The following is a 22,735-nucleotide window of genomic DNA, read 5'->3' on the forward strand; positions in this document are numbered from 1 at the left end:
AAGAAACCACCTAGCAGAAATAATAGAGCGAGGAGTGATGCCGCAACCGAATCTGGAAAAGGATGTACTAATGAGGTCAGCCTGGAAGAATCTCTAGACCAGTTGCTGCAGGAGAAAAGCGCAAATAAGAAAGCGCTGGAGGAAGAGAAATTCCTTCATGAAAAGCGATAGGAGGCTGAGCGGGAGATTTTCAAACCGAGAGTTATCTTCCGTCACTCTTTCAACAAAGATTTGGCTAGATTTAGCATTTAGGGATTCAATTATTATTTAAGTTATAAGCACGCAAACGATGTAGAATGAGCTACTTACTAGTTACTTAGGGTAAATCATGTATATAGCGTTTAGGAACAAATTGTAGGTTACCAGATTTTAGGATCAAATTGTAGTATCTAGATTAAGCAAATATAGGGTTATTAAATTCAATATTTGCACGAATTCCACCCTCAACTAACCTACTTCAGTAGATACATAGAGGTAACTTTAAGACCAGAAGGTCCCGAAGAAATGTGCTCAACTTTTTGGCTAAGCTCTGGTACTATCTTCGGTCCCAAGCTTATCGATGCACCCCTATAAAACACGAGAAAATCCACGAACCCCTCATTTTACCTGTCAAACTTTCAAAGCGAATCAAAACAAACATTGTGTAGTACTAGAATTTTGACTAGAATGGGGTACGTTAATCGATTTGCTTGGGACCAATAGGCAAGTCAAGTAGTGAGCCAATTTAAAATCGTTAGTTTCGTATTGATTGTTGGTAGCTAGTTCACTACAAATAACTACAATTTAATTAAACGATAGGTATATTAACAAATTTAGTCAATTAAAATAATTTAGCTGTAAAACGTTTTTTAGATGGTTTGGAATTGGAATTTTCCTCTTTTTTTCTCGTTCATACTCCGACCTATCAAAGGTTTGATTCAACGGAACTGTGAGTTACCTCTATGGTTGAACCAAACCTGACGTCTGTCATTTCTGACAGCGACCGTTACCGTAGCTCTCTGAATCTCCCACAGGGTTGTCACTGGGTTTGGCGGTACAGGGTTATCCCGATATTCCGAACAGTCATGATCCATAAATTAGACGTATATAATTCACGTTTTGGACACTGTATTATTAATTTTGATTCATAAACCATGGAAAATTGCTTCATTACTGCTTAACTACTTAGATTTACTGTTCTGCCGTGTTTTTAGGTAGATGTGCGAGCAATGGTCAAGCGTCTAGAATTAGCTTCCAAAAGAAGCTTCTATAATAATCTATAAAAAATGAAAAATAAATGTTAATTTTATGGATCATACCTAGGGTAGGTGTTCCAGTTGTTGGTAGACGTGCTTATTTTTAGTGTGTTCCAATTAAAGTCTATATCGAGGGGGACGACACATCCAAATCTCAATTCTAGATGCTCAACAGATCTACCACTAGCGAATGAATCTTCGAAAAATATTCTTTCATTTCTCGCATCTACTTGCATCGCGCCTCATCTTTTTACAGGAAATCTTCAGAATCGTCATCAATCTTCTTTCTATCTACTCAGCGTGCGCGGAGCTATCCGAAACAAAACACAGTTTTTCCTGCATCGTAGCTAGAGTCGCTCCCCTCGGTCTATATACATATGTTTTTTAATTTGATCAATAAACTTGGAAAATTGCTACATTACTGCGTAGCTACTCAGGTTTACTGTTCTGCCCGTGTTTTTTTTTTGTCAGAAGAGCAGAACGATGGGCGAGCGTCTAGAATAAGCTTCTTAAAAAGTTTCTAAATGAAGCTTCCATAGGAAGCTTCTTAAGAATATTATTATAGAATCTTCTTTTGGAAGCTAATTCTAGACGCTTGCCCGTCGCTTCGCACATCTACCTTAAATACACGGGCAGGACAGTAAATATAAGTAGATAAGCAGTGGAGCAATTTTTCAAGTTTTCTGGATCAAAATTTAAAAAAAAATAGTGTCCTAAACATGAATAATATACGTCTAATTTATGGATCATGCCTATATTTTTAAGTGTGCAAACTTCATTTTCTATGGATCACTTTCTTTAGTTTAAGGTTTATTACTGAATGTTTTATGGATCAATTGTAATATGTTTATGGGTAATTCGTGCAATTTCAATGCTCATTTTATAGAAATTTAGCGGTACATTTTTACAATTGTGTTGATAAATTTTACATAAAATATGGATCATATTGATATTTTTTAAGGATCATTCACACTTTTTATTAGATTTCCTGCGGTGTTTTATGGATTATTCGGATGTTTTTAATGGAACGTTTTATCAATTCTAAAGGTGCAAACTTAGGGCTGCCCTCCTCTAGTAGTACCGCAAGGGGCAAGTTTCATCGTAAGCTTCAATTCTAGAAGACGATGTGATATCAACGGTATCATCCAAGTCATTTGGAGTTTCCATAGTAGGAGAGTATCCATGGAATTTGGTTGCTAGTAGTTCAGAATAGAGATCCCAGTTTGTTGAACGAGGATTTCTAAAGGTCATGGTCTATGAAGTAACATTCAAGTGTTCTAAGTTTATGTATCTATGATCAGATAAAGATTCTTCATCTGCTACATGCCAATTATCCAGCTCATAGCTGATTCGATTTGTGCAGAGTGTAACGTCTAGCATTTATTCTCTACAAGATACCGATTGACTGTTTTCAAAAATGCAAGATTTGCACTATTCAAGTATTCTATCAAAGTGGAGCCTCTCGTATCACTGCAATATTTTCTGGGTTCACATTTTGGAGTAAAAGTCATTCTGATGGAATCATTTTGGTTGGTATGTAATTTAGCCGGTTTTCTTGAGGTACTTGATGTTGGTAGTGCAACTTACCCATCCAGAAAACGCCTTTGGCTATCCACGCCTGTAAATATAGAAAGAAAACAAAATTTAATGCATTCATTGGTTTAGAAGCAATCATGTTTCAATTTACAAGTAACCAACAAGCTCAAACATTACGGTTAATATAAAGTTCGGAAACCCTACAATAGCCATGTACCCTGTAATGCAAAAACGCGAATAAGGGGGCTTATTGGTTACTTGGATGTGTATATTATTCACACCTTCAAACGAAAGTCTAGAAATTTATTATCTATATGTCTACCATGAACACTATTCTTTAGTCAAGAATCCTTTCCTTCATCCTCCCAAAAACAACCATCCTCCATGATTCCATCTGGGAAGCGGAACCACTTTAAAAAATTGATGAAGCTAAATAATAGCATAGCGGGAAGGCAGTCAGTCAAAAAGAAATCAGCCTGAGTGGCCCAAAACAACCGAAAACCAAACCGATAGGGATGCGGACGAATGGGGCTCCAAACAACTCAGATGATACACAACGGGAAAATAATGAAAATCGATAAACCGTCCGCCCGACCGACCGGCCGACCATCCGACGGGTGGTCCACCCTCAAGTGCGCTCACCCTCCGCCCTCGAGCTGACACAAACAACTGCACAGCCTCCTGCGATGATCATGATGATGATGATGATGATGATGATGATGATGGTGTTTGGCGCGTGGAGAAAGGGGCAAATGAAAATTGTATGAAGTAGCGCTCAGGAGCCAGCGGCAAGAATACACACCGAAAAAAAGATAATCGTAAATTATTAGGGTAAATGGAAATGGATTACGAAATACATGTGCTGCCAATGGGACTCATCTGTGTTAGTATGGGCTCCATTTTTTTTCTTGCCTTTATGGGTCAGGCAGCGAGAAGAGCAGCCATCAGTGCAAGGACAAACATATAGCAAACACGAAAAAAATTCTGAACAGTAAGCGGCAATAGCAAACAGAAACAAAATAACATATTTTTTCTTCAAACCCTTCCCTTACAGTAGGTTTTCCCAGCGAGACCGACAACCTATGTAACCGGTGGTCGTTGTTGGTAGGTCCGGAAAAACAAGAGGAAAGCGAGCTGTACAGCTGGAAAATGATTGCCTTGGTGGGTGTTGTTTCGGGGAGAGTTCACGCATTTTACACACTATCGACATGGACAGGACGGCCAACAAAAAATGATGACCATCGTCGTCGTCATCGTCGTCGTCGCCCTAGAGTGTCACAGCAACGAGGGGATGGCATTTTTATGATGTATCGAGAGCAGATGGAAATGGATGATTGAATGGACGATAAGAATCAGAGCACGGCCACTCTTCGCTTCGTGGACTTAATTAACAATTTAAATGGGCATTTAGCGGTGGAAATGTTTCTTGTTCTATAATAACGGGGATACCGTGGCGGTACTTGTGAGAGGTTGCAGTCATTCAAGCGAGGAACACCTGTCGATGTTTGGTGACCCGGTGTCGCTGGTGATCATTTGTTATAATTGATAAATGGAGGACTGTCCTCAGACACTTTTTGTGGAATGTATTAATCTGAAGATGGAAGCTGAATACCGAAATTTGTAAGTTCTGTGTATGAGAAAATAGGAAGGTTTCTTCCACAGCCAGCCCAAGATAAAAAAAAAAAACTATCAGCTTTTGTATAAAAAATCTTCTTATACATACAGGGGAATTTACGTATTCTCGTCAATCTAAGCAGCAAACTCATATGAGTTTGGCTCTCAGCTTCTTTTTCATCGGCAACCATTTGAAGTGCGTGTTCCAGTTAATTTTTTATAATTTTTTTTTTATTTTTACAACAAGAAAACAAGAGCACAAGTAATCTACTAATGATTATAAGAGTAGAAGCTACTATTATACTTATTTATTTATTTACTTATTTACTACCATACCGATCCAATTGAAATGCAGCAATTACAAGTGCTTAAACTTTGTAAAAGTTCTCGCTGTCTTGCATTACCTCGGTAAGTCATTCCATTCATGAGTCGATCGGTTGCGAAATGCGTTATCATTCTACAAATATCAAGAGGTTATGGGCTCAGTGCAACAAATGCCATCGCTTCGTATTATCGAAATTTATGAAACACCTCGGACTTCTTTTTGAGAGGATATACCACTGGTTCTTCTGCCATTCATGTTACCATATAATGTTTTACGAGTGCCTGTAGGTTCTTGCTTCCCAGATGACCAAGATGACGATGCCATAGATTAACGCTCACAGTTCCACACATGTTTACCGCCGCAGTATTCGTTAGCAAATCGAGCTCGTAAAAATCACTACGCCTTGGACACTATCAGTTCATTACGGTGTTGTTAAGGTTTGCTTTCGCCATCTTCATCATGGATAAGCAATTTGCTTGAAGTTCGGACACGTACAGAACATCATTGAGATTTACTTGAACACCCATAATAGTACCTTGCTGCCAAGAAATAAGTGATTCATTGTCTTTCGCCACTCATTCTATGTCCTTCAAATATCTTGGGGTCTGGTTCGATCTGGAGATCCCACATTGAGTATCTGAAGCGGAAATGCCAACAAAGGATCAATTTTCTCCGTACAATTACCGGAACGTGGTGGGGAGCCCATCCGCAAGATCTTCTAACGTTGTACCGGACAACGATTTTATCGGTTTTAGAGTACGGTAGTTTTTGCTTCCAGTCGGCGGCTAAAACGCACATCATCAAACTGGAACGGATCCAGTATCGCTGTCTTCGTATCGCGTTAGGATGCATGCACTCGACTCATACGATGAGTCTCGAAGTGTTAGCGGCAGTCTTGTAAGCGGTCACGGTAGTCGACACATTTTCTGTGATAATTGACTGTCTTGCCTCCGACACTTGCAAAACAAGCTATCATAGTACAGTACCAAACTAAAATGTCATATGACAGGCTCTGTCATACGACACTGTCGCCGAAGACCGTCACGAATGTATGTATTTTAGTTTTTCTCATAATAAGAGCTGCTGATGGTGTGCTTGTGTGAATTCTGAAAATAGCAAGCAATGATGTCCTAGTAATAATATTTCTGATCAGAAATGGTTTGATTTACATCAAATTGAGGAATTACAACGAAATCACACATGTCATATGATAGCTATTTTGATCATTTTCTTTTAGCTCGAATGTTATTCTACCGCTCTTGTTGTGTGAGAGAGGCGACGGTAGAGCATGAGTGTTCGAATACAAACAGACTGTCACGCACGACAACGAAGCGAGTGTAGTAAAAAACGTCAACTGTTTCAACCGCTGGTTAGCGGGCATTTTGCCACTCTCTGATCGGTTTTCAGAATTATCCCTCAGGCTCCTCACCCGTTGTGAAATTATGAACCCACTGGTGATTGCAAACTTTGAGAAGCTTCTTGAGCTAAACCCTCAAACTCGTTTTATGTCATTGTACTACGTGTACATAACACAGGATGTCAGCCCTTCCCGGCATAATCCCTATCGTGTTTGCTTCTCCGACTTCGGCAATTCTGTTTATTTTGATTTATCCATGGCGCAAGAGATTTGCGGAATCCCAGAGCATCATCGTTCCATGATTGCTCCGATTCCACAAGATCGTTCTGCACAGATGGATCACTAATAGAGGCGTCCGCTGGTTTTGATATTTATAACGAATTTCATAGTGCCTCTCGAATGCTTCATGCTCCTTGTTCCGTATCACTAGCACCAGATCAATATTTTATTTTTACGGATAGTCTCAGTTCTGTCGAGGCTATTCGCTCCATGAGGCCGGTAAAGCACTCCTCGTATTTTATCATGAAAATACGAGAGCTGCTAAGTGCTTTATCCTTAAGATCTTTTGTCATCACCTTTGCATGAGTCCCATCTCATTGCTCGAATCCGGGCAATGAGAAGGCGGACTCGCTTGCAAATGTGGGCGCTATGGAAGGCAATATTTACGATCGACATCTACGACGAATTTTTCTTCATTTATCGTCAACAGTCACTCAACAGCTGGCAAAATAAATGGAGTGAAGGGAGTTTGGGACGATGGTTTTATTCAATCATCCCTAAGGTGTCGAAGTGTTATTGGTTCAAAGGTTTGGAGGTGGGTCGAGACTTCATTCGTATGATGTCTCGCCTCATGTTCAATCACTATTCGCTAAGCGCTCACTTGTTTCGTGTTGGGCTGGTGGACAGTAATCTCTGTGAATGTGGACAAGGTTACCAGGACGCAGATCACATTATTTGGTTATGTGGAGTCAGATCCGAATTGTAAGATTCCCTTTGGGCTCGAGGTAGACAACCTAATGTCCCAGTTCGGGATATTTTAGCTAGACGTGATCTTGAGTTTATGCAACTCATATATGTTTTATTTAAGAATATTAACGATAGATTGTAAGTTTGATTAACCTTGTGTTAATTTTTTATTTTGTGTGTGTGTGAAGGCCACCGCTGTACCATCACAAGCAGCATTAGCTTCCGCCTTTATCTTCACACGACAATCCTTTGCCTTGTGTCCATTTTTATGGCAACAGTTGCACTTCCCTGTGAACTTGTCCTGCTTCTTTTTCGACCTGGAAAAGGCTGTAGGTTTTTCTTGGCAAGAATCTGATACCCGGTAAGTTTTCTTGAGTTCTTCAGCGAGAAGGCACTCTCAAAGAAACAGTTTCAGGTTTTCTTCTCCAAGATTTTCCAAGGTGGTTTACGAGGGGATCGAACGACTCGGGAAAAGTCACAATGAGCTGAGATACGGCATCATTTTCTTCTTGCTTCGCTCCGGCCAACTTTAGTTATCGTACCAAGTCGTCAAAAGTCTTCATGTGATTTCTCATCGACTAACCTTCAACCATGTTCAACTTCTCAAGTTGCTTCCTGACCAGAGTTTGAACTTCATCCAGCAAATTGTCATTGATGACAGAGGTCAGCAAGTACGCAGCTTTTCTGTCCTTCTCCTGGAAGTTCGTCAATTCAGGTGCTACCGCCGGTGGATCCTTCTTAATAGAATCCTGCAGATCCACAGACTTCGTGTCCTGGACGAGCCGAAAGCAACAAACCGTTGCATTATCATCACGTGAGGCTGATTATGCTGCTTTAAGCTTGGCTGCTTCCGAAGGCCTATGGCTTAAAATAATCCTCGATTACCTGAAGCAAATGCAACCTGATAAGGCCTTCAAGATATTTGAAGACAATCGTGAAGCACATCGATGTCAAACACCATTTTCTGAGAGACAATATTGCACAAGGAAGACCCCAGATTGCAACAATCGGAACAGCAAACCAGCTAGCGGATGCGATTTATTTGGAGGGAAAAGCCCACACTAGTGGGCGCAAAACCTTATCATTTCAGTACCAACAGATAACATGGAATCCTACAGATACATTTGCTTGAACTAAGTCCTAAACATATAAAAAGATATTAATGATAACATAATTAACTTAATTTAAATACAGAAAACAAATACTGTCAGGAAGTAAAAAGAACATTATAAAACAGATTCTTAAGCCCAACACGGGAGATATTAAAATCAAAGCAGTTATAACATTTGTTGAAAATCTTGCACATGCTAGTTAAAGACGCATTAGCGCCGTAGTTTGTGCGAGAAGCCAGGATATTGAAAAAATAATAAGAACGTAAATTTACACGTCTGATATTGACATTCAACTGCTGCAGAAGTGAACCGCAATTAATGTCCGATCGAAGGAGATCAGCGATGAAGGTAGCCTTAGAGACGCCTCGGTGAACACTAAGTAATTGTAGGGACATCAAATTACAGCGACTTTCATAACTAGGGAGATTGAAAGGATCACTCCAGGATAGTCAACGAAGGGCGAGACGTACAAATCTTTGCTGAATGGCCTCAATACGATTCATCCCGTTGTTGTAAAAAAGGATAACATACTACGGAAGAGTACTCTTTGTAAGAGATGAACTAGCCTATGGCTAAAAATCTCTATAATAAAGTATTAAAAAAAAAAAAAAAAGGAAGAGTACTCTAATATGGAGCGAACTAGCGAACAATAGAGTGTTTTTAAACAGAATATGTCCCTAAAGTCTTTGGCGAAACGAAAAATGAAATCAAGTTGAGAAGACGCCTTAGCGTATATTTCCACACAGCAAAAAAATAATTTTGATATCACGTCAAAGTGGATGCACTACAATCATTTCGAAAATATGGTGTAATATTACTTGCTAAAAAGAACAAAATTATCATTAATACAATGCATGAACTGACATTACGCTACTTTTACTGCATTTGTTTATTTATGTGGTCATAAAAATTACATGAAATTTTCGACATGATTGTAGTGCATCCACTTTGATGTGATATCAAAATTATTTTTTTGCTGTGCACAGCTACATGGTGCTTGAAGGTGAGTTGTGAATCAAGTAGGACGCCTAAGTCTTTAATGGTAGATTCACGGCTTAATATTTTCTCCTACAGGCTGTAAGCATAACAGATAGGTGATTTTTTCCTGGAAAACGTTATAATGGCACATTTAGAAGCATGTAATACCATCCTGTTCTTGTCACACCAAACAGTAAAAACTTCCAGCTGCTGCTGAAGAAACAATGCACCACTTCGATATTTGATGACAATGTATAGTTTGAAATCGTCAGCATAAGACAGCTACAGGCAACGGATCGAAAAGTGAACGTCATTCAGATACAATAAAAATATGAACGGTCCCAGATGACTGCCTTGAGGTACACCAGAAGAAACAGCGAACGGTTGAGAAAAATGATCTCCAATCTTCACTGACCTCACCGGTCGACATCCCAAGTAACATTGCAAGGTTTATAGCGGTTTTATAGCATTTTACAAGCCTAAATCATGGTCTACAGAACCCTCATAAAACCAAAATTGTTACTTGGAATGTCGACCGGTGAGGTATGAGCGAAGCCAATGAAGAAGGGAACCATGAAAACCAAGTCGCTCTAGTTTGGCCACTGCAATCTCGTGATTTATCAAAATCAGCAGAAAGATCGGTGTGGATAGCACCCACTTGATGACCTCTTTCCATCTCGCGTATGATTGATGATGTGTATTGAAGGAAATTTGTAGCGGTCGACCTCTTCGGTATAAATCCGTGTTGTTCAGTCACGATGTCACTAGAGCATCCCGAGCAGGAGAAAATAACTAATGAATACCTAATTCTGATCTGATACCATAATTTGGTATTGACCAGTATGACATAAGAGGTAAAATACCAAAGACAAATACCAAAAAATTGCTTGCAAAATACTTTGTGAATACCAAAAATTGATATTTGGATACCAAAAGAATACCTAGGTGGTATTGTGTTGGTATTGCATTATCATAATTTGGCATTGGAGTGGTATTGTGGGAACATTTTTTTGGTATTATTGTTTGGTATCTTACCTCTTATGTCAGGCTCATCCATACCAATTTAAGGTATCGAGATATTCGTTCCTGCTCAGGATGTGTGTTTTAAATAATCTAGCACCAATTCTTAAAAGCTTTGGAAATTAGATTTCTCCGAGAATTAAGGACTCTCCTAGGACTAACCGATTCAGGGGGATGCAATCCTTCTTTTCACCTACCGCAACGTTACCATGGCCGTACTAACAAACGCATAAACGCAGATGAAACTTCTAATGTTTCCATCAGCTGTCAAAAGCAGACGTATAATCGAACCTTCAAGCAACTTCAAGCAAAGTGTTCTTGGATGAGTTTTGTGCCACCGAAGTGGGGGGATGTTGGAATAATCGGTATCCCAGTAAGCGACTGACTAACGGAGCAACCGAAGTTATCCTAAATAAACAAACTGTTGGCGAGTTCATGCCAGCGCACTGCCACTGTAGTTCGGTGTCGACCACCACGCAGCGACTGCAGTTTGGTTTCGACCATAGCAAACCTGATGCGCACAGGTCTTGACCGTTGTTATTGTATTGCAGTAGTGTAGGAAGAAAGATGAAAATTGAAAAAAATAGGAAGCGTAAAACATAGCAGGAAAAATGATAAATTGAAATTATCTAAAGGACACTTAATCAGAATCTCGTGCTGCAATTAATGAGACCAGACTTTCATTATATCCTTAAGCTTATCAGGTAACACCTAAAGTGAATTGCAACCTACGCAGCGTTGAACCTGACTATTGGCCACGAAAAGGCTTGCCAATGCACATCTAAAATCGACTACATACATCCGAACATTTGTTTATCTCAAATCGAAGGAAGACATTCCGCGCAACTACCATAAACCGGACTAGTTCATATTGATCTTCGTCAAGCGTCGTCTACAATTTAGACTTCAACATCAACACATGTCAGGCAGCCTTCAGGTTCAATTGGATAAACTTCGTGAGTTCGTTCTATTTTGAAATTTTTTATCTTTTCGAACCAGTAACGTTCGGAGATCACCTTTTTGTGGTGCGCTACTGGTATAAGATCTACCATCGAACCCTAGTCGTGACAACTTCAAACTTGGGAATCAGGATTTTCCAGTAATCAAATGATCACATTTTAGTCCTTGTTACTTTTTATGACTTGATAATAGTGACAAGACTCGGGTAGTGACCGCCGTTATGCATTTCTATATTGTATATTTCAAATCAAAAATATTGTTTATGTTCATAGATTTCACATAATCATTTTCCCGTTGTCCTTCTCCTTTTCCTTTCCCTCTTCTCTTTTCAGAAAGCGAGTAATGGCGCTATAGCCATAAGTCATAAAAGGCTAGGACAAGAGCTAGTGCTCATGCCCCAACCGTCAGAAGAAAATGGAGCATCACTTAACCTTTCTAGCATTGATGCTTTCAACGACCAACCAATCATATAATTATTAAAATCGGAACGTACGGTACGAGATGTCCACGTTTCATCCATTTATTGGATTCTGAAGCATCGTATTTAAATCTTCTATTTAAACAGGCCCAATGTTTTCTGAATCATCTTGTCCCTTAAATGCTCCACAGTAGGCCTGGCCGTTTTGATATGTGTGACACATATTTGATGTGAAACATATATCAAAGAGACAAGAAAAATGATCTTCTTCTTCTTCTTGTTCGCATTTCAATCTTATTGCTTGTAGCCGCATATTAGCTAATTGCGTGCTCTCAACTTAGTGTTCTAAATGCACTTCCACAGTTATTAATTGAGAGCTTTCGATGCCAATACCAATGCATGAATTTGTATATTGTGTGGCAAGCACAATGATACTCTATATGCCCAAGGAAATCGAGAAAATTTCCAAACCGAAAGATTCCCTCGACCGGACCGGGAATCGAACCCGCCGCCTCCGGCTTGGTAATACCGTGCCTTTACTGACTAGGCTATGAGGCCTTACTGACTAGGCTATGAGCCCCAAGAAAAATTATGTAAGTATATATATCATTTTCCAGGATGCTTTCAAGAACTGGCTGTGTTGGTGTTAGATTAGATTAGAATAAATCCGGTCATGTCAAGTCGAAGTTTACGGTCGAAACAGTCGGGCAAGTCTGGTGACGTGATAAGTGCGAATGGTTGTGTGCAAACGCTGGTTACGGAAGATCCGGACTAGTCCCGGTCATACATGTCAGGTGTGCCGAGGAGAAGACACAAACGACATGGTGAGATGTGACGATTGCCTAAAATGGCATAACTTTCAATGTGTCGGAGTCACGCAGGAGGTTGAGAATTATCTCTGGAGCTGTACCAAATGCAAAACCGCAACAGGTGTACAGGCAACGAGTTCAACTTCTGGTGCAGTCGATCTGTTAAGTGGTGGTCGTAAGAAGCAGTCGTCGGAACCAGACGTCAGCAGGGATTTACCATCAACACTACCAGAGCAGCAACAAGGTAGTCACCGAACCAGGAAGACCAAATCAATAGATGTATCAGTACCAACAGACTTTTCCCGGCGCAGTTCATACCAACGTTCGTATGTCACCGATCCAGTTCTATGCGTTATAGCTATCGAGTTGGAAGTCAGCAAAAAGAAGAATACATCAATTGCATCGATTCGCTCTTCACAAGCCCTTGCAAGACTGAAGCTTCAGAAGCTGGAGGACTTGAGGGCTATTGAGCTGCGAGAAGCGGAACTACAGCGAACTGAAGCGGCAAGAATGGAAAAGGCCTATCCAGAACAGAAATATCAGCTGCTGGAGGAAGCTTCAAGTGAGCATAATTCAGTTAGCGGTGTATCCATGAATCGATTGAAGGAATGGGTAGAAACTGCCATCTATCAACAGGAAGAACCTTTAGATCTAGAGCAGGATCCGGAAGTGGAAGTCAGTTTGAACCCAATGTCCATTCGAGTAAAACATAACATGGAGATCATACTACATCGCAAGTCGGCAGCGATACAAGCAGTAGACACTGAATGACCGCGGGAGATCCGGAGCCAGGGTTTCTGAAACCATTTTCTGTACCGGAGTCTATGAAATCGTGCAATCCATAATTTTAGTTCTCTTCATTCTTAAAGTAGTTAGAGAGAATACATATACCGATCTGGGTTAATCCTACTTAAATTAAGGTAGTTTTGAAATACCGTGCAGTTCGTAAGAAGTGGATTGAGCGAGAAATAAATGACTGAGTGAGTGAGAAGTGATTAAATTAGATTAGATTAGCATAGAAATCACGAGGCTGAGTCAACAATGAGAAGTGAGTTATAATATTAATGCATCTAATTTTCCCGGGGGCTATCCAACTAATTTATATAATGATGAGTAGAAAAGCATTTGCGCTACAACATACGAGTCAAACAGTTTAACTTGTAGGAAATATGAATCTTCACGCAGCATTTCGCAAAGACCACCTGCCAACACTGCCGCAGTTCATTACCACACTGCCGACAATCGGTATCACCGCCACCACCACCACAAGGCAAACCACTCGAAGGAATTGGATGAAAAATTCTTAATCGCAACCCTTTAACCCTCATTAAAAAGCATTTAAAAGTGCAATCACTCGCGTTCGTTTTGGGTTTGCACTCCCGAAGTATCCGCGAGCACGGCGTCGATACGTTTGCAGCAGAGCAGAGTTGGTTGGATGCAAATTTACATAAATTACCGAATCGTAAAATGTCGCCATTTTCGGCTCGGCGCCTTTCCTTCAATGAGATGGGAAAAGAAAGAGGAAAAATGTGTCCAAAACACTTTGCGTTTGCATATAGGTAGGCCTACAGTATACAGACAGAGCAGAAGGACGGTGACAACAACGTCAGAGTCGGAGCGTGATAATCGTAAAATGTTTTGTTACCTTGCCTTGTGGTGCCTCTTTTAGGGCCTTTGTGTGCAAGAAGTTTTAATTATCGCATCGCTTTTAGTGCTACAAATTTCTGCTCTTGAGAAGCAACATCAGCGTGTATGTTTATATTTGTTTGGCGAGTGACACAAAAGCAGTGTAGGGCAATTAAAAAATGCTGCTTTTTGCTAAGATTGCTCGGAAAATTTTGCATAAAAACGTACCTTCAACGCTTAGTGTGTAACGAGGTGCTGATAATAATAAAAACCTGAGTTCATGGCACACTTTAAGGAAACAGAGTTCGCTACTAACCGCCCGAAGGTAATCGGAGAAATCTCAGTTTGCTTTGATTGTTACTCGTTTCGCTTCTACCACGCACAAAAGTGAACGGCATTCCAGCACATCAACAAATGTCCCGTTGACCAATCCGAGCGGTGGTGGGACCCTTGAGGTCACAAACCCGATCGAGCTGCGTGCAATCTGCCCTCGATGAGTCCAGAAAGAAAAGCGATAAACGAGAAACAATTAAAACAATTGATGAATCTGCATGCTGAAATTTACCTTGCCTCTTAAGTTTATCGCTTCGTCCACAGAGATACTTAAGCAGCACCTGCGCTTCCTCCCCCGTCCACCCGAGGGTGTCGATCCGTTTCGTATGCTTTTATGTGTTTTAATGTAATTTCATTTCATTCCCGCTTCGTTTTTGTTTCATTTGTTTTATTATCATAATATGTTGAAATCTCATTCCCGGGCTCTACCTCGCATCGGGTTAGCAAACAACAAACGAGCGAGATCATTTGCCTCATCGTTTATATGGACTGTTCACTGGTCAAAGAGTGCCTTGACTTCATTTTTGCCGTTGTTGTCGCTGTTGTCGTCGTCGTCGTGGTCGTCATTGGTTGCTGAGATAATGCTCGATCTCACATCTAAATGGGTTCTCCACTCCGGTCCTCTTCGCATCTCCCCTCCCCTTTCACGAGATGACTCAGATCTATAAGAGCAATTATTCGCATTTTTGTTCGTTTGTCAACTTGTTCGCACGCCAACGAAACAGTGGAATTGAGGGGATGTCCCGGTGTGGGTGTAGGAAAGTGGAGAAGGGAAGAAAATATGAAGATGGGGTTATGTGTGATGCTCGTTGGGAGGCTCTGTAGGCAAATGAGCTTAGATTAATTTGCAACTTATCACTTTTTATGTCGATTCTCTTCGCATGGGACTTTAACGAACCGGAGAAAAGTATTGTAATCGTGTGTAGAGGATAAAAATAATGCATTGTTTAAATATGGAGTAATTTTTCTGACAACATGAGAAAAGGGTAGCAAACGCGATGAGTGACTAAATCAAATCGTTTCTAATCCATTGCGCGCATTTTAACATTAAATATCTACATTGTTTTTTTTTCCTGCGGCCAATTCCGAAACTCAACAGTGTTGTTGTCAGACCGCTGCCGACAGACGGAAGGTTTAGGCAAATCAGTCTTAAAACAAAGACTTTACTTATGCTGACATGCGTCTCGCTCATTTAGAGCCCCTCAGTGCGATCAGCTCCATCGTTCATAACAAAGCAGGCCGTGGGGGAATTGAGAAATGTTTTCTCGTCCCGGATCAGCCTAAGTGGACTCCGTTGAGCTGGTTTCTTTAAGTTATCTGTTCTTTTTTACTGTCGCTTTTTTCATCACTATCATCATCATCATCATCATCGTTGTCTTCGTCGTGATGATCTCTTGTGAGTTCGAGGGGCATTCTGGGGTTTATTGCCTACCAGTTCTTTTTGACTGTGCAGTTCTGCTTACATTCCAGATTTTGAATTAATGCAAATGCAAAAGAATGGCATTTTGCTCGGATGATGAGAACAAAGGTAAAAGGAAATGAGGCGGGATGGAAACAAATCTGTGATAAATTCTAGACGAACATGTGAGAAGGTTCAATGAGCCAAATGTAAATACAGTCAACTCTCCACAATTCAATGTCCACTAATATCGATATAGAGTTATATAACCATAGTAAACATTGATTTCATGGCTACTGTGATAGCGATTTTGTATGGAATTGTTATTCTATAACTCGATAATTCTATAAATCGATGGTCCCTGCAATATCGAGGTGTAGAGAGTTCGCTTTAATTACATTTGTCGTCGAACGCAGCAATCCATGACAAAATTCACTGCCTGATGTGGAGACGCAAGGTATGTCGTTAGACTATCCCAGCCAACCTAGAAACGGTCAGCTTTGATTTGCTTTCATATCAGGCATACGACCTACCATCGTTTGCCGTACGGCCTGCTTGGTCTTCTCTTCTCGCAGATATTACGACAGGACCTGCTGTATCTAAGTGCGCGCGTCGTTTGCTGCTTGCAAAATATCTTTACTTTTATTACTTTTAAAGTAAAGAGTGTGTAAGTAAATAAGAGATGGATGTCGCAATTGACTTGGCTCATATTAAACGCATAGTTAATGTGATAGCTCATTACCGCAGAACTGGTAGGGTGTCCCTTCCATCCAGCCATGCATCCATCGACAGACCGGTGAGGTAGGTTAGCTGCTAGTTTAAATTTTATTTTTATTTTCAGTATAAAACCACATTCAGTTGGTGACGGGGCGAAAATCTATTCAATCTTCACAAGAAGGCTCCTAAATGGCTCGCATTTGGTTATCACCTGTCGAGGCTTTCAGCCCAGTTCGTCCGCTTGTGAGAGCATGAAAAAGTGGCTTATCTCATAAAAATGGCAATTAAACTGAGAATAAGTGCCCCTCGTTTTCTGCTTGGAATTTGTTGGCCTGTTTGCAGACGTAAATGATACATCACTGTTTGTTTTGCATAAACAATTGCTTGAGGGCTAACCACAAGTACTTACTGATAAAAACATCACCGACTTCGAAAGCATTCATACAAATGCCTACTGCGATAAACTAAAATGAACCCATCGTGAAGCAAGTGTCGTATTTTGAAAGTGTTCTTTATTTCACAAAACACAAAACTTCTTGCATGTTTGTTGCTATTTCTTTTCCCTAAGCAGAAGTGAAATGTTTCTTCCTTTCACTAAAACATCATACTTCAGGAGTTTAAAAAAATGATTCGTTCTATCATTCAAAACATTTCCCCACTTTTCCATCGCTCTGCTGTCCAACATAAAACGCTTCGAAATTTGGTAGAATAAAAAATCTCTCAAGCTAAACGGAATGAAACGCGTGCCGTCGAAGAGTGGTTCATATTTCCAAACAATCAATTTTCACTTGCCATAAAATGTTCTTGTCGATATTAGAAAAACAACACCAACAACAACAACGTTATTAGCTCTAACACGCAGCGGGAAGTACTGAAATCGAACCACGTCGGGAGTGGAAAACGCAGCCCAATGTTTACGCAATGCCGAATCAAAGAAGGCCATGAGAGGGAGATGAAGAGGAAAACAGCGCTGTATAAAAATATGATGTAACAGGCAATTAAAAGTGGAAAATATTGTACTCCTCTTCTTGTCGATCCTCACCTTTCCCGAAGCCGTCATCTGTCTGTGATGTTGTTGTTGTTGTTGTTGTTGTTCTTGTTTCGTCGTTATTGTTGGGGAAAATCGGAGTGGAAATCTAAAATGTTTCCCGTCCGGAAAAGTGTGATTCCAGAGGAAACAACGGCGTCAATCCGAGGAGGAAAATGAGGCGGAAAAAAATCCGAAGCCACCGTCGTCGTCGTAAATTAAAACTCTTCGATCATATCGTCAGGCCCAGCGTAACATTTGAACGGGGGTTATCTGCGCTAACCAAAAACAATATCGGGAAGAGGAGAATTTCACCTATCCGGTGGTGTTGTTGGATTGATTCGCTTGAAAGGGGCCGAACAGATTTTGTTTACAAACGCTGATAGGCGCTTTTCAAATATTACACAAGAAGTTTTTTTTTCGGGGAGCATCTTCCTTTTTTTCTTGAAGGAAAACTGAAAAAGAAAGGAAGTGGAAAGGTGAGGGGCTTAACAACACCACTGACGGCGCACTGAGTAACTGTCTGATTGGAGTGATGTAAGCGATGGGTGAAACGAGCCGGGCGTAGAAAAGCATAAACAGTAATGGACCGTTCCGGGTTTCCTGTATTCCTGTGTGGTGGATTTGGGAAAGTGCTAGCAATGTGGTGGAAAAAGTTCGGCATCTGTGAACATCTCTCATTGTTAACTATGCGAAAGGAAAACTCGTTGTAAATGCAAGTATAACATGAATGTCACCATAATTTTGCAAAATTGGTTTAGCGCTGATGCAGATTGAAGAATATTTTTTTCTGTAATTACACTAAGTATTGTAATATGGGTCCATTGGGTCGTAAGAATAATAAGTATGTAGTTGAATAATTTATTTGCATCGCAAATTTTTCAACCGGTAACTATGTTAAAAAATGACTTTACCGTAGTAGTGATTTCAAAGATGCTACACACAGAGTGGCAACTACCTGTAATTATCAGGGAATTTAAAAATGCCTGGAAAAATCTGGAAGTATCAGGGAATTTGGCCATCAATCATGGAATCCTCAAACTATATTCGGAGATGAACTAGCCCGTGGCTAAAAATGCCCAAAATGAAAATTTAAAAAAATCACAAACTATTAGTTTTACTGAGTTGTTGAGTTCTATTTGCTGTTTATTAAATAATTATATTTTCATGTCCCTGAGTCTTACAAGACCATGATTGTGTATATTACTTTAATCTTCATAAGACTTTGGAGTCAAATTAACCCGAAGCGCAACTTCGAAGTACCATATCTATTTAATTTTTGAACGCTGAAATCTTCTGATTTTTAATATTTTATGGAATCCAGAATATATTTCCCATGTAAATAATATTTTAAATGTTTCAAATTTCTCAGGTAAATAATATTTTAACGTTGTGTTTAACGTAGTTGCAACCGACACACAATGTTTAAACCTCATTTGAAAGGTAAGACAATTAAAAATGCATTGGTGAGTGGAAAAACCGTTCCTGTTACACTGGCCACGGAGAATCTGCTACAAAGGAGGTTTTGGTATGGATGTGTGGGAATAAGTATATACAAAGGCATTATTTCACTCATAAAATCACACCAATTCAATGGTTTTCGATCATATATATACTCGAATATAAGTTGTTTTTACCAAGGCAGATACCGTGGACAGTACCTGATACGGAAATTCCGGAATCCGGTTCCATTTCAAATAACTGATTTTTACGCCAAGCAAAATCACATTTCAGCCTGGTTGTAGAGAGTTGCCATCTTCCTCAAAGTTGATCATTCATCTCTTACAAAGTTGATCAGTATATCAAAGTGCATCATCCAAGATCAGTTCAAGATCGTGCCGTAGAGATTGCACTGTAATCTATCTTTGCGGAATGAAGCTTCTGAGAGCTACGGTGTTCGAAGTTGTTCAGTATGTGAAATGCTGGTATTTGACATTATCAGATTAGATCAAGGTTAAGCCTCAGAGATGGGCTGTAGTCTATTTATGTGAAAGAGAGTTGTGGTCTTCGGCAAAGTTGTTCAGTATGTAAAATTCTATTATTTGGCAATATCAAATTTGTTTCAGGTCGTGCCGCAGAGATGGAGATGTAATCTATCGTTGCGAAAATAAGCTCTAAAGAGATGCGGTCAATTCTGTCATTTAACATTATCAAAACTATCAGTGTTCACTGAGAGGCCACTCTCAATGTATGCCACGCGATCGTTTGTTTTCTCGGCAGCAACCATTGTGTGGTCCTCCTCATTGTTCTTCATCAGCAGTTCTTTCGGTCGATGCGTCGTCGACTTTGGAAAGCAACCGTTTCGTGATGAGTGTGTGAGTGCTGACCACGTTTTGCGTGCATTGCTGCAATGGAAGCACTTTGCCCCACGATGGCGTAACTGCCATACAATGAAACCACTGGAAGCGGCTCCAGTTCTGATGGAGGAGGCTTTTTGGATAGCGGAAGATAAAGTGTTTATTGTGTTGTACCTCTTGACTATAGTTTGAAGATGTATTGTATAGTGACCAAGAATCCTCGGCTCTGTAAAGTTAATTGGGTTGAGCCTTATCAAATAAATTAATGAACAATAGACTGAGAATCTAACACTGTGTCATTGCTATATATGGTATCGGAGGCTCCATATGATCCACAGGTAGTTAATAATTCATTGAAAATCGCAAGATAGCGCAATTAACAATGCAAGTTTCATAGAGGTTTTGAAAAATTACATAAGTCCAGGGCTGGCAAATGTCATTTTCAATGAAAGATCTCGCGCGATATTTACAGAGATACTTCTGTCACTATCATTGAATGAGAAAACGATGACAGAGATTTTCTTCAAAATCTCATCGAATTTTTAGTCATGACAGAACGTGACAGTGATATGACCATCCTAATTACTAGCACATTTATTGCTATGAAAGCTACTTGTACAGAGAAAATCTTTAAACTATATTCACTCTACCGATTACATACGGTTGTTTGCTTAAATTCATTTAAATCAGTTAGAAATGTTGATGTCAAAACCATATAAGAATTATTCTCATGAGTGCTTGATCATTGAACAGTGACAAGAAAGCTAATGATAGGTGGTTTCGTCTCGTGATGGTGAGAGGACCTGTTTTCTCATCGTCACATGACGGCCGTGATATTTACCAGCTCTGCATAAGTCCATATCATGGTCTACAAAATTATGATAATATCCATATTGTTACTGGGAGGTTTATGTATTTGTATATTTTTCTATACGTGTCCACTTTTGCTGGAGCGCAGCACTACTTGGATTAGAGATCAGCATACGACATTTCAAATATGTTTCATGGAATTCATCAAATTTGTATTTAGGAAAAACTTAAATGATTCAAACGAAGAAATCAGCTTCAAAATTCTACTTTCAGAGATAATCATAAAAATTGCTGAACAAAATTGTTCATGAAATGATATTTACCACGAACGTGTCATAGAAAATCAAAAATATAGAATATGATTTTCATTGACACTTCATGACTATGGAAGCATAAACTCGTATTGAAGATAATACATACCATTTTGAGTAGGATAACATAACTCGCTTTATTGTCCTTATACAATGTCCTGATTTTTAAAATCGTATATTTTCATGCAACCTAATAACACATAATTCTGATAGCAATATCTTAGGTTGTAGAAAATTATCCTCCATTCGATATAAAAAATGAATTTCTGAATAATTAAATCATTAATATATAATCATTAATATAATCTAATATTGCCAAATAACAGAATTTTATACACTGAGCATCTTTGCCGAAGACCACAACTCTCGAGAGCTTAATTTCATAGAGTTAGACTACAGCGCCATCACTGCGCAATAAACTTGATCTAATCTGGTAATGTCAAATACCAGCATTTTACAAGCATAATAACTATGTTGTAAACCACAGCTCTCTAAAGCTTCATTTTGAAAGAAGCTTTCGCAAAGATAGACTACAGTGCAATCTCTGTGGCACGATCTGGAACTAATCTGATAATGTTAGATGACGGTCTTTGACATACTGAACAACTTTGCGCAAGGCGGAAACTCTCTACAACTAAGCTGAAATGGGATAATGCTTGGCGCAAAAATCAGCTATTTCCAAATGAAACCGGAATCCAGAATTTCTGTATCAGATACTGTCCAGGGTATCTGCCTTGGCCAAGGTCACTTATATTCGAGTATTTATGATCGAGAACCATTGAATTGGGGTGATTTTATGAGTGAAATTATACCTTTGTGTATACTTATTCCCACCATCCATACTTCCCTTTATAGCTGATTCTTTGTGGCCAATGTACCGATTTTTTCACTCCGCAATACATTTTTACACCACACAATTTTTTTATCTATCCACATATCTGCACTACGCGGTGAATGAGGGAGCACACTGCTGGAATTCATTGACTTTCTCGGAGAGCGTAAAAGCACACAAGTAAAAGCTAACTGCCCACAGCAAAACTTAAAAGCCTTCATTTTTCACTATGATTTTGTGGTTTTTCGCAAAAAGCTACTCTAAATTTGATCGAAAATTTTAAACTACATGATCAAAACAGAGTGTCAAGTAACCAATGATTAACAATCAACTAAAATGTCTGCAGGGTTGCTTCCACTCACTTGCTATAAAAACATATTTTTCGGAATTATGCAATAATTAGATTATATAATGATATGTTTTACTTGTAATTGTAAGTAACAAGAAAAGGGTTTAAAGTATGTGTTTGACTCATAAAACCTATCAATTTTGTTCTCAGAGCGTCACAATAAGCGATCTTATGATTCGTAAGCGTTCACTCAGAGTGAGGACTGACGAGTCGTAAAATCGCTGATTGTGACGCACTGAAAGCAATATTGACAGATTTTATGTATGAAACACATACTTCACGTCCTCATCTTGTAACTTACAAGTACTAATTATCACTTTACCATCTCATGATTTCATAATTCTGATAAACATTTTTTTATAGCAAGTGAGTTGAAGTAACCCTGAATGTCTGTATATAAACTTTTTTGGCATCAATCGTTAATCATAACTACTTAATTGTGAGACGGATAAAGATAAGTAATACCGTGAGACGGGGTGACATTGGGCCAAAATCGAAAACTAACCAGTCCGAGGCGGAAAATCTCTTCAATAAAGTAATATTCCTCTTTTAACTCATCACATCCAGCCAACCGCACCAACCGAACAATAGGTCATACGCAATCGAGGTCATAAAGGATAACAACAAAAATGTGAGAGCACACAAAGCATCATTGCAGCAGCAGGATGTAAGATTTGCTTACAATAATGAGGGATTCATCATCG

The 22,735-nt window shown here is 39.5% G+C and overlaps 1 protein-coding gene across 1 annotated transcript in view; it reads right to left on the reverse strand.

Moving 5' to 3' along the window:
- LOC135702019 (uncharacterized) overlaps positions 1–22,735 on the reverse strand; it is a 101,905-nt gene that overhangs the window by 74,104 nt on the left and 5,066 nt on the right. Inside the window, exon 2 of the mRNA XM_065222976.1 lies at positions 2,823–2,853. The gene's annotated coding sequence lies outside the window, so the exon portion shown is untranslated. The remainder of the gene's footprint in view (positions 1–2,822; positions 2,854–22,735) is intronic.

This window comes from Ochlerotatus camptorhynchus, unplaced genomic scaffold (assembly GCF_037179485.1).
Source record: "Ochlerotatus camptorhynchus isolate MF236.1 unplaced genomic scaffold, CSIRO-AGI_Acam_v1.1 ptg000182l, whole genome shotgun sequence".
NCBI classification, from domain to species: domain Eukaryota; kingdom Metazoa; phylum Arthropoda; class Insecta; order Diptera; family Culicidae; genus Ochlerotatus; species Ochlerotatus camptorhynchus.